General features: G+C 34.5%; 1 non-coding gene across 1 annotated transcript; it reads right to left on the bottom strand.

Annotated features, from left to right (window-relative positions):
- Positions 1-404: 404 nt before the first annotated feature.
- TRNAI-UAU lies at positions 405-478 on the bottom strand. Its single transcript has one exon. It is a non-coding gene; the product is annotated as a tRNA-Ile (tRNA).
- Between the last annotated feature and the right edge of the window lie 13,846 nt (positions 479-14,324).

The following is a 14,324-nucleotide window of genomic DNA, read 5'->3' as shown; positions in this document are numbered from 1 at the left end:
GATAGAATATTTCCATAGAAAAGCATGCACGAACTAGGATAAGTTAAGGCATTAGAGCTAGAACAGTTTTCATGTAGACTCAAGTCAAAACATTTTTAGTAGATCGAGTACCTTAGGATTTGGAAACACAAGTTGATATCTAAATTTCCTAAGCGCCCTTAAACCTTGAAAGCCTCTACGAGGCTCAAGAAAATGTAGAAAAACTTATGAAACTGTTAGAATCAACCTATATTGAGAGAGGACGATGGACAGCTTAAATACTTAACTCAAAGTGTCATTACTATGTGCAGAAGAATAAGCCCGTGGAAAGCATAGAGTCCCTTCATGAAGCCTCAAGATACGTGCAAAGCGAATCTAAGGAAACAACCATTGAAATAACATACATGTAAGCATATAATATTGGTTGGTTCTAGCGGGAATCGAACCTGCAACCTTCGGCTCATAAGACCAACGCTCTAACCAACTGAACTATAGAACTTTGAACATTTTTCTTAAATCAACATTTAAATGAAAATAATATAATGTTAAGCTCGTTATAAAGTTGAGTAAAAAAGTTATGTAACACCCCATTTTAAAAAAAACGTTTTTATTTTTGAAAAGATAATTATTTTTGAAGGATTCAAAAAGAAAGAATTTGAAAATGCGATCGAAGGAAAAAGAACAAGAAAATGAAAAGAATTTTTTGTTTATAATAATGGTTCATAGTATTTAAATTTTGTAGTAAGGCACCACAACTCTCTAGATTTACATTTTCATCATTAAAGTACCTATTATACATTTATATACATATATTTCTAACTTCCATTTGTCTATTAAATAAGCATTTCCCAAAGAAATTAAAGTATATAAATCAATTGATTCCATGAATTAAATTAGTTTGTCAAAGTCTCATGTGTATATGTTTTCTTTCTTTTCTTTTAATAAGTTTGTTAATTTTTTTTTTTTTTTTTTATAATCTTTTTTTAACAATAATATTTGAGGGAATTTTTGGGTGTTGCGTAGATTACTAGATATGGAGTTGTTTTTTTAGTTTGTGAAGATAAATAATCTTATATTAGAGTGCAATCTTGTTCAAGATGGAGTTTCGAGATATGTGTTTAGATTTTATATATATATATATATATATATATATATATATATATATATATATATATATTGTAAGATACATTGTATAACGACCATAAATTTTCTACTTAATCTAATGTCTCTATTGTATACCTATCATAAACATTAAATGCGGAAATACTTCATTTAAACTTCTTCATAACATCAACTTTATCTTAAAACACAGTCATGGACTTACGTATTTGAAAACATCTTTAAGACGACACAATAATAAACTAAATGAAATAAATAAACGTTTAATTTAAAACATCCTATTCTAGCCTAAGTCTATTAAAATAAATGTGACTATCCTATGCATGTGTCATGGTCTCGAGTTGTGATGTCATCGTCAACTGTACAGGGACGCCTTGTCTTTACCTGAAATAGAAGTAACACTTGGCTTGAGCGTTTTGAGAAATACTCATTAAGTGACCCCATTATTGGGGTTAGATGCAAACACATACAATTTCATAAATGTGACATATCATAACTATCTATTTTCCTACGGCGGCCACCCTAACGGGCAATTGGGATATGTACTTAATTTTCCTACACACGATCCAAACGTGTGAGTGTGGATCGACCAGTCGATTCAGACACCTCCTGGCCCCCTTTCTTGTCAGGCGAGCATTCTCTGGGAGCTTTTGATGTCGAACACCCGTTAGGAATAGCGACCATGACAACATTAGGATAAACATAATGGTTGTTTTCCTGCTTGACTGTCGCAACATTATGATTACCATAATGATCGTTTCCTTGCCCTGTAACGTACGCATATGTACCATCGTAAAAATGGGGTATTACCCAATGCATGTACACACAATGATGCATGAAGTCCCAATAATTTTCCATTTTCATTATTATTTAATACAACTCCGCTAGCGTCTTGTTCATAACATATCATTTTTTATATCGTTTGGCATATCATTTATCGTATTCTACATGCATATACCGGGATTGTATTTCATGCTAGTTCGTCGTTTCGGATGTCAGTCATATCATATCATTTTTCATGCACAAATATCATATCATAACGTTTTCTTACTTCTAAATATAACAATTCTCATCATGCACGTATCATATCATATTGTATATCATAACAATCACACAACATATTCCAAACATATTGATTCACATTATGTCATGTCATAAACGTATCCATAATCACATATATCGTACCATAACCTATATCATATCATTCCCATACCATTTTACTATATCTTCATTCTCATATCATATCATAATCATATCATTTCATAACTCTTTGTGATCATATCGTTTACTAACTTATCATAGCCTTAACGTTCTTAAACATATCATAGCTATATCATTTCATGAGCACAACATAGTCATATCGTTTCCCAAACGTATTCTAAGCATATCATCTCACCAGCCCACCATAACCATATCGTTTTCTAGACATAATCTTATGATATAATCTATCATAACCATAGTTTTTTTGTATACATAACATTATTGTATCTCTCTGTCAAACTATCATAACCATAACATTTTCTATACATAATCTTATCGTATCATTTTATCAATCTATCATAACTATAACGTTTTCTATACATAACCTTATCGTATCGTTTTATCAATCTATCATAACTATAACGTTTTCTATACATAACCTTATCGTATTGCTTTATCAAACTATCATAACATAACGTTTTCTTTACATAACCTTATCATATCGCTTTATCAAACTATCATAACATAACATTTTCTATATATAATCTTATCCCATCGTTTTATCAATCTATCATAATCATTGCATTTTTTATACATAACCTTATCGTTTCATTTTATGAACATATGTTTTGTCCTATCGTTACATTACGTTTATCGCATTATTTTCGTATTCTATCTCAAACATATCATTGAACACATCGTACCATAAGTATTATCATACAATTCAAATATCATAACATATACACGCTTAAATTCTACTAATTAATCACATTGTACCTTAAGTATTATCACCGTAGTTTTATAGTGTTCGGTCAAACTCGACCTACTCCACTCCCCAAGTGCCTCTTAGGAATTTGAATAAACCTTTCTTGACTTTTCCTTGAATCAGAGTCTGTAACGACCCGAAATTTTCTACTTAATCTAAGGTCGCTACTGTATACGTACCATAAACCTTAAATGCGGAAGACTTCATTTAAACTCCATAAAACATAACCTTTAACTTAAAACACAGCCATGGTCTTACGTGTTTCGAAAACATCTTAAAAACGACACAACAAAAGACTAAATAAAATAAATAAGCGTTTAAGTTAAAAACATCCTATTCTAGCCTAAGTCTAAGAAAATAAATACCACTATCCTATGCATGTGCCATGGTCTCGAGTTGCGATGTCGTCGTCAGCCGTACAGGAATGCCTTGCCTTAACCTGAAAAATATAGTAACACATGGCTTGAGTATTTAAAGAAATACTCGTAAGTGACCCCACTATTGGGTTAAATGCAACAATCACATGCAATGAGATGATGGGACCTATCTTTCATTCCGTTTTCCCTACGGCGCTGTCCTAACGGATAATTTTGGACGTGTACCATATACTCTACACACAGCCCATACGTGCGAGTATGGGCTCACCAGCTAGTTCGCACACCGCTGGGCCACCTTCCTTATCCAGTGGGCATACTCTAGGAGCCCCTTAGGCTGGACACCCGCTAGAACTAGTAACCGTCACGACAGCGCTATGCAAAGCATAACGATCGTTGTCCTGCCATTGGATGTACGCGTCCGTACCCTAGTGATGGGATAGGAGTATCCCCCCAAATGCATGAGCACACATAATGCATGAGGTCCCAAAACTTTTCCATTTTTATTATCCTTTAATACAACCCCGCTAGCATTATGTACATATCATATCATTTCAGATATCGTTCATCATTCATGTCATATCGTTTCTCATTCTTCAGTTCTCAAATCATATATAATTCTAACGGGGTTATACTTCATGCCATTTATCGTAATTTCATGTCATTCATATCATGTTGTATACACACAATTTAAGAGACCTAACATAACGTTCTATGCTTTTAACATAACATTTCGTCATATACACATCATACCATGACATATTGCATCACAATGTATCATATCATAAACGAGTCATGACGTAAACACTTCATACTCATATCGTTCTCTAACTTATCATAGCCTTAACGTTCTTATACCTATCACAGACATATCATTACGTGAACGTACCTTAGTCATCTCATCACAAGAACTTAACCTAACGCTATCGTTCTATCAATCTATCACAAACTTATCCCTTTCTACCCGTAGCCTAACCGTATTCTTCCATCAATCTCTCTTATCCATATCACTCCGGTATGTAACCTAACCTTAACGTTTCATTAATGTATTTTACTCCTATCGTTACATTTCATTTTGTGCATCCTTCTTGTATCCTATCTCAAACATATCCTTGAACACATAGTACCGTAATTATTATCATACAATTCACATATTATAACATATACATAACACATAGGAAGCATATCGATCCACAGACAATTCACACATATCAATATATATGACACGTGCAAAACCATAGGGCACGTGTCAACATCAAATATAACCATGCCGATAGTAAGGTCACTTACCTGGTTAGCTTAGGTTGATGTTCCGTCGTTATCCTTAATGAAAGTCCATTGAAATCCAAGTCAACCTATGTGAGACCATGACATCAATTTCAAGTTTGAACTCTATAAAATTATTTCTCTAATCTACACTAGCCATTGTTAAATTTTGATATTTCCTGTTAGACGAAATTTGATGGAGTTCCTTGCCCTCTTATATTNAATATGGGGAGTTCACGACGTCATCGTCTATGAGATTTCATAATAATCTCCTCATTTTCTTTCTCCTCTTCTCTGTCTTTNCTTGCCCTCTTATATTTCCTATTTTATTTTTTTAAATTCTGTTAACATATATTTCCTTAATCTTCCCTCTTGCTCTGTAATTATTTTCACCGTAAGGAGATAGTGTTGGCCAATTTTGTTAATCTATTCTTACTTCCAAATCTTCCCTTTTTATTTTTATTTCTTTTTTTTTCTCTCTTTCTTTCGGTTAACAGTATTCTGGATTTCCATCTCTATTTGGTTTTTTTTTTCTTATTTCCTTTGTCTTCCTTTTGATTTAGTTAACAATTATATTCTTAGCTTTTCATTTAATTTCTAATTCAAAACTAAATAATGGTAACTAAATTAATATTACTTAATAAAATAAAATGAAGATTTAACATACGAATACTGACTTCTTCAAATGACATATCTCCTCAGCCGAACTAAATCGAAATGATGCTTAGTTTTAGAGAAAGTGTTGGAAGGATATGGGAGAATTGATAGGTGTTAAGGAGTCAGTAATGCTTAGTCCTAGAGAAAGTGTTAGAAGGATATGGGGGAATGATGTGATGATAGGTGTTGGAGGAGGTGTCAGGTAGAGGGTATGGTAAGAGGTGGAACAATAGTGGGTGCATCAAGTGTTCGTCGTTATCAACATCATCTTGATCATCAATTGTGTTTTTTCCTATATAATACAAATATTTATTCGTCTACGATTAAGCTAAGCAAATATGAAATCGAGTATCAATACACATACCTTACACAACATATGTCATAAGGATTTCATAGACTTCAAATCTGACCTCCTATTTCACAAACAATCCTGAAATTACAAAATGTAAAATAAAAAACTTAATTAGATAAATTAAAAAACGCTAGAAAAAAGCTTGAACCTCACCCCTAACCTTGTGGTTAAGGTTGCCAAACTTAGTTTATTCTAGCCTCACATTCAACCGTCTTAATAACTTGTTGCAAGTGTTCATCGATATCAGTTGTCCATTGATATCTTAATAACTTTAATAGGCATTCATGCCATCTTGATGGTCAATTGTATTTTTGCCCTATATAATTAGACATATGTTTATCTGTTTACAATCAAGCCATGTCGATACACATACAAATAAAATAAATAAGAAAACGCTAAAAAGGAAGGTTTGAACCTTCAACCTTGTGGTTAAGGGCAACACTCTCTAACCAACTAAACTATTCCAGCTACACAATTACTAAACTTGATAGTTGGATATTGATCGAGACACAAGTCAGCTAACTGCAGCTAGGCTACTACGCGACACGTGTCAGCATATGGTTGGCGAGCGTGGACCCGCTGGTGACCTAATCCAAGATCCACAACCGACCGACCCAAACTGCCTCCATCGAACCTATGACCTACCACCCTTCCAATTACGCCACATGTCACTACGACATAATTGGAAGGAAAATCATGTGCCATTGGGTTCGAACGCACATCATTAAAGCTAGAAGAGCCAATTGTTGATCGCTAAGGTACATAACTAACCTATTGTACTAGTGTTATTTCCGGCGACTAAGATTTTTTTTTTAAAATTCTGATTCATTATATTATATATCACTCAAAAGAATCTTTGTCCTCGAAAGTCTCAAACTCTTGTACTCACTCGAGGTATTTTTCTCTTATTTCGTCCTCACGCTCCCACGTAGCCTCCTCGGTGTGGTGGTTCTGCCCACAACACCTTAACAAACCCAATGTTCCAGTCTCAAGTTAAAATTCTTATTGGTTTTTCCCCGTAAATCAAATCTTCTTTGAGTTGGAGGGTCTCGTAGTTTATTATGTTAATAGGGTCTGTCTTGTATTTCCTCAGAATCAACACATGAACCACATCATGCTCTCCTGAGAGAGAGGGAGGTAGGGCAAACTTATAAGCTACGGGATCAATCCACTCGAGAATCTCGAAAGGCCCGATGAACTTGGAACTTAACCTGCCCTTACGTCCGAACCTCAAGACACCTTCCATGGGTTCCACCTCTACATATACTAGTCCCCTATCTCAAACGCCAAGATCCTACGCATTACAACGACGTAGGTTTTTCTATCTAATTTGAGCGGTATGCATCCTCACTCGGATTTTCTAGACAGCTTCATTAGTGACTTGAACCAGCTCAGGTCCTACCACTATAGGGGGTCAGCAAATGCAAACATATGCACTCATGCTCTTGGGACCTATCTTTATTCTCTAGGGGTGACCTCTAGTCTCGGACTACTATGGATGTGTAGTACTTCCTTACACACGACCCACACGTGCAATTAGTATTATATAAGCATGATGGATATCCTTAAATGCCATCAAACTTGGGATACTTAAAAATCAAATGCCATAAAACTTGGGATACTTAAAAATCCAACTTAAGAAGATAGTCTTGAAATTTTAACTATGGTAATACCTTTTAACAAGGTTGACATAACTAGGAAAAATTCATCGATAATTTTCTACAACAATTTGTTTATGTTAAACTTTCTGCAATGCATTCGTGTGGGGTACAAGGGAGATTACCACAAAACTTCTAGTTTATTTAGAGACAATGTCCCACTTCTGTAATCCTCGTGTATCTCCCACCCAAGTCAATTTTAAATCATGGTTTCTTAAATTTAAGGTATCATGCCAACCTCATAATGTAGTCCCTCTCTAGATACCTCTAAAATTTTGACCATGATCGTAATGCTTCATCCAATCTATGGCTCGATTCTTTTAAATCACCTCATAACTTTCATACTTGTCACTGTATTATTTATTTATTTTTTATTTTTTAAAATTTTCCATTCGTATTAAGGGTAGGAAAGTTTTTTACATTTCAATATTTCCATTAAAGGCACTTATGTCATTCATCAATCAATTTAAGTACACAATTTTTTCAACTTTTATGGTCTCAACTCAATTCTTTTTTCCTTTTCAAGTGGTAAGCTCAAATCACTTTTTTTTTTTTTTTTGTCTCCTGATACTTTAATATCATATTTACATACTTCATAGTGACAATTTTCTTTTGACAGTACCACCTTTAATATCGGTAGCATACTATAAGATATTGTCATTTATCAAGCTTCCTGTGTCATTTTCATTTCATGTGAAATTACTTACTCATCCGTATATGTTGGTACATTTCTTTTCATCTCTATGGTCATAACACTGAGTAATTTATCTATATTCAAGATATCTAACTAAAACATATGACCTTTCTTAGCAAAATTGTTTTCATGCATTCACTAACATTTAGTACCTTACTACACTATAGCTCCCCATTCACAATACCGACCTCACTAAATCTAAACATCATTAATACATCAATTTACATTCACATTCCACGCAAAGTAAAACATAACATATTCTAAATTATAATAATATAGAATTAAGGCAACAATAATGCAGTCAACTATAATACATTCAATGGTGAAAATTCAATTATGAACTATATTTTATAATGATCAAGCAATAACAACATACACAATCAACGACATTTTATTTTCTTATCTTACACAAGACATACCAAACAGAGACGGTGCATTGACGGTGGGACCATGGAACATGCCAAGCCTACATCGTAGGCTAGTCTACAAGATTTGTAACCTAAAGCTCTGATACCAACTGTAATGACCCAAAATTTTCTACTTAATTTAAGGTCGCTACTATATACATATCATGAACATTGAATGCGGAAAGACTTCATTTAAATTCCATAAAATGTAACTTTTATCTTAAAACACAAGCATGGACTTACGTGTTTTGAAAACATCTTTAAAACGACACAACAAAAGGCTAAATAAAATAAATAAACGTTTAAATTAAAAACATCTTATTCTAGCCTAAGTCTAAGAAAATAAATACCACTATCCTATGCATATGCCATGGTCTCGAGTTGCGATGTCATTGTCAGCCGTACAGAAATGTCTTGCCTTAACCTGAAAAAATGTAGTAGCACATGGCTTGAGCATTTAAAGAAATACTCAACAAGTGACCCTACTATTGTATACAACATGTTATGAATGATATGATATCACGATAAATGACATAAAATATAACCTTGCTAGAATTATGCATGATATGAGAACTGAAAAATGAGAAAAAATAGGATATGAATGTAAAACGAAAATGGAAAGTATATTGGGACCTCACGCATTATGTATACTCATGCATTGGGGGATACCCCTATTTCATCACGATGGTATGAACGGGATTGTCATAACGGGTAACTTGGATGTGTGAATTCAATGACGGGACCTATCCTTTCAATCTATTTTCCTACGATATTGTCATAACGGGTAACTTGGATGTGTACCATATACTTTACACAACCCATACGTGCGAGTATGGAATCACCAGTCAGTTCGCACACTGCTGGGCCACTTTCCTTGTTGAGCGAGCATACTCTGGGAGCTCCTTAGGCCAGACACCCGTTAGAACTAGAAACCGTCATGGCAACATTATGTAAAACATAATGATCGTACCCCTGCCTATTAGTGTATGCGTTCATACCATCGTGATGAAATAGGGGTATCCCCCAATGCATGAGTATACATAATGCGTGAGGTCCCAATATACTTTCCATTTTTGTTTTACATTCATATCCTATTTTTTCTCATTTTTCAGTTCTCATATCATGCATAATTCTAGCAAGGTTATATTTCATGTCATTTATCGTGATATCATATCATTTATAACATGTTGTATACATATAATTTAGGAGACATAACAGAATGCTCCATGCTTTTAACATATCATTTCATAACGTCNTCCATGCTTTTAACATATCATTTCATAACGTCTGATTCATACAACAATTACCTCAACGGTCACACAAAACAATCTAAACATAACTTATCACATCACAATATATCATATCCTAAACATGTCAATTGATCACATGTCTTGTACCCTAACATATTTCATATCATTTTCATATCAATACACATGTCCCTTTCTCTTTGACTATGTTCTCATTGATAAATATTATTGGTCAATTCCCTTTTTCTCTTTGGTATTTTCATTGTAATAAATTTTCTTGGCCAATTTTTAACCATTCTTACATTCTCTCTCTCATTTTCTCTTTGTTATTTTCTTTTGATAATTTTTTTTTTCTTTTCTTTTGATAATGTTAACTAGTTGAAATCTTCATTTTATTTTCTTCTTTGTATTCCTTTTTCTTTTCTTTTCTTTTGATTCCGTTAATTAATCTGCCTATATTTCCTTCTTTTGTTTGTACCTGTATTTCCTTTTTCTGTTTCTCGTGTATTTCCTTCTTCTTTTTATCCCTGTATTTCTTTTTCGTTTGACTGTGTTAACAGTATTCTAAGCCCACGTCAATTCTAACTCTGTTCACATTTATTCATAGATATTCATAGTTTTTAATTTAATCGATTCATTTATCTACCGATCTACCATAATTACCATAATTCATATAAAGTTTTTGACCAACAATCATGTAGAGAAGATCTAAAATATAATTGGTAGTGATTTCCTAGAAATGAAATTATGACAAAAGGTGAGAAATATTTAATATATACCTTATCTCTCTCCTCACTCTTCAAGTAAATTTGGATCTATGGCCATTTTCCTTTTCTCAAAAATGACATTTTTGTTTTCTATTTCATTTGGTTGAACTTGAGATTCGGGTGTAAGAATTGGTTTGGGATGATGGAGAGAGGGATGAGAGATTAGTGGAGAGGAGTGGGGAGGGTTGATTTTTTGTTTATTTATTTATTTACTCTTCTTCTTTTTCTTTTTCTTTTTTATATTTTTTATTTATTTTTTTCTTTGTGTTCTTTTGGGCATGTGCCACGGTCACAGGCTGTGCGATGTTGCCGTCGGTCTCAGATGGGTGCCTTGCCTTTATCTGAAAATGTAGTAGCATGAGGCTTGAGTATTTCTAGAATACTCAGTAAGTGACCCCCTATCGGGGTTATGCAATAATCAAATGCAATGAGATGACGAGACCTATCCTTCAATCTATCTTCCTACGGTGTTATCCTAACGAGTAATTTGGATGTGTATCATATACTCTACACACAACCCATACATGTGAGTATGGACTCACCAGTCAGTTCGCACACCGCTGGGCCACTTTCCTTGTCGGGCGAGCATACTCTAGGAGCTTCTTAAGTCAAACATTCGTTAGAACTAGTAACCGTCATGGCACCGTTATGTAAAACATAACGATCGTTCTCCTGCCCTTGGGTGTATGCGTTCGTACCCTCGTGATGGAATAGGGTTATTCCCCAAATGCATGAGCACACATAATGCATGAGGCCCCCAATACTTTACTTTTATCATTAGTAAATATAACCCCGCTATCAGTTTCATTCATATCATAATATCTTTCGTTTTACATTTTTCCTATCATACATAATTCTAACGGGGTTATATTTCATGCTATAGTTCGTAATTTCATGTCACACATAACATGCTGTTTTACATACAATTTAGTAAACATAACATCACATTACTTTTATCATTAGTAAATATAACCCCGCTATCAGTTTCATTCATATCATAATATCTTTCGTTTTACATTTTTCCTATCATGCATAATTCTAACGGACTTATATTTCACGCTATAGTTCGTAATTTCATGTCACACATAGCATGCTGTTTTACATACAATTTAGTAAACATAACATCACATTATATACTAAATCACACGTCAAATCAATACTAAAACAGCATACATTCACATTTCACAAGCTTACGTATCAAAGCATATCAGTCTAACATACAATTTAATGACACGTGCTAAACCAGGGCACGTGCCAACATACAGTATACAAATGCATAACTTACGACAAGAGAGCCACTTACTTGGTAGGCCTTAGCAGCTGTACTTCCTAAATATATACATAAGCTCCTAGCTCCTCGTGTACGTCCTACGCTTTCGTTGGTGGTTGGTTCCTATTGGATCATTCGACACCTTCGTTATTATTTCACAAACATAATATAACAGTCCAGGAGTCTAGGCCCACAGCTAACAGATATTGGTCTAGGCCCACAGCTAGTAGATATTGTCCAATTTGAGTTTTCCTCGCTAGTATTTCACAAACATAATGTAACAGTCTAAGGGTCTAGGCCCATAGCTAACAGATATTGGTCTAGGCCTACAGCTAGTAGATATTATCTTATTTTAGTTTTCCCGGCCTCAAACATGGAAACACAACTAATAAATATTGTCCTATTTGAAGTAAGGGCATTAGTGGGTGAAGGAATAGAGTCTTGATAGGTTGATAGGTGTTAAGAAGGATATGGAGGAATAGAGTCTTAATAGGTATTAACTATTTGAGTGAGGGCATCAGTGGGTGAAGCAATAGAGTCTTGATAGATGTTAACTATTTGAAGTGAGAGTCTTGATAGATGTTAACTATTTGAAGTGAGGGCATCAGTGGGTGAAGGAAAAGAGTCTTGATAGGTGTTAAAGAAGGATATGGAGGAATAGATGATATTGCACGCCATCATTTAGCTATTGCAATTCTTTTCCTGATAACAGGTCACATTGATAGGTGTTGGAGGAGGTGTCACTGGTCCATTGATAGACATTCACGCCAAAAAAATTATGAAATCAAAGGTAGATACACATACAAATAAATAAGAAAATGCTAAAAAGAAGATTTGAACCTCCGACCTTGTGGTTGACAACCACGCTCTAACCAACCAAGTTATTCCAGCCATATAATCACTAAACTTGATAGTCAAGCATTGACGGAGATGCAAGTCAGCTAACAGGTGAGGAACTACAGCTAGGCTACTACGCGACACGTGTCAGCATATGGTTGGTGAGTGCGGACCCACTTGTGACTTGATCCAAGATCCGCAACCGACCGACCTGAACTACCTCCATCCAACCGGTGACCTACCACCCTTCCAAGTATGCCACATGTCACTACGACATAATTAGAAGGATAACCATGTGCCTTGGATTCGAATGCACACCATTAGAGCCAAAAGAGCTAATTGTAATATTGTATTATATACATATATTTCTATGGTTGGTGAGTGCGCACACCATTAGAGCCAAAAGAGCTAATTGTAATATTGTATTATATACATATATTTCTATGGTTGGTGAGTGCGGACCCACTTGTGACTTGATCCAAGATCCGCAACCGACCGACCTGAACTACCTCCATCCAACCTGTGACCTACCACCCTTCCAACACTCTAACCAACTGAGCTATAGAACCTTGAATGTTTTTCTTAAATAAATATTTGAATGAAATAATATAATTTTAAGAGCTTGTTTCTTTATTTGTAACAAATCAATTGAATTGAACTTTAAATTTTAGTCAAAAATCGAGTTTTAGGGGCGATACATTTAATGAAGATAAGTTTGCAGAAGGAAGGAAATTCAATGTTTTTTTTTACGTTAAAAATGACTATATTTATAGTCAGTACAATGTTTAACAGAAAATAAAAATAAAATTCTAATAGAAAGCAGAATATCATGCCAAAACAAAGAATAGGTATAAGATAATATTAGTGATTTGATATTTGGGAACTAAAACATAAAATAGTAACTAAATCTTTTGCAACATCCCCTCCAAACTAAAACTTGAGGATCTTGACAGACACCAAGCAACATGTGTAACTTCTCAAACATAACTTGAGTCAAAGGTTATGTCATGATATCAGCCACTTGTTCTTTAGTATGACAATGTTGTAACATCACAGTTTCATCTTTACTTAAATCACGGAGGAAGGGAAAACGAACATCAATATGTTTGCTTCAACCGTGCAAGAATGGATTTCTAGTCAGCTTAATAGTGGAACTATTATCACAGTACACCACTGTAGCTCCAACTGGGATAGGGATCGAGTTTTTCCAGCATCCTTCTCAACCATATGGCTTGGCAAGCACAAGCTGCAGCAGCAATGAATTCAGCTTCAATAGTGGAGAGTGTGACTATGAGTTGCTTCTTTGAGGACCATGAAACAGCTCCTGAACTTAGCAAAAGTGAATAACCTGATGTATTTTTTCTATCCTCCAAATCTCCTGCATAATCATTGTCGGTGTAGGCAGTAAGCTCAGTATTACCATCTTTCTCATAGGAAATACCATATCTGAGTGTCCCTTTTATGTAACGAAACACCTTTTTAATGGCTTGAAAATGAATTTCAATAGGCTTAGTCAAGTACCTACTGAGCAAACTAACGGAAAACATGATGTCAAGTTTGGTAGATGTTAATACATTAAGCTTCCTACCATTTGCATGTACAAGGTGTTGTTGACAGACAAGCTAGTAGAATCCGTAACAAACTTAAATCCAGGTACAATAGGATTGTATACAACATTGCACGCTATATTAAATATTTCCAATACTTCCTGGGCATACTTCTTTTGACAAA

This window comes from Cucurbita pepo, unplaced genomic scaffold (genome assembly GCF_002806865.2).
Source record: "Cucurbita pepo subsp. pepo cultivar mu-cu-16 unplaced genomic scaffold, ASM280686v2 Cp4.1_scaffold000123, whole genome shotgun sequence".
Taxonomy (NCBI): Eukaryota; Viridiplantae; Streptophyta; class Magnoliopsida; order Cucurbitales; family Cucurbitaceae; genus Cucurbita; species Cucurbita pepo.
Note: the sequence above shows the minus strand (reverse complement) of the source record. Positions and strands in the feature narration are given on the sequence as shown.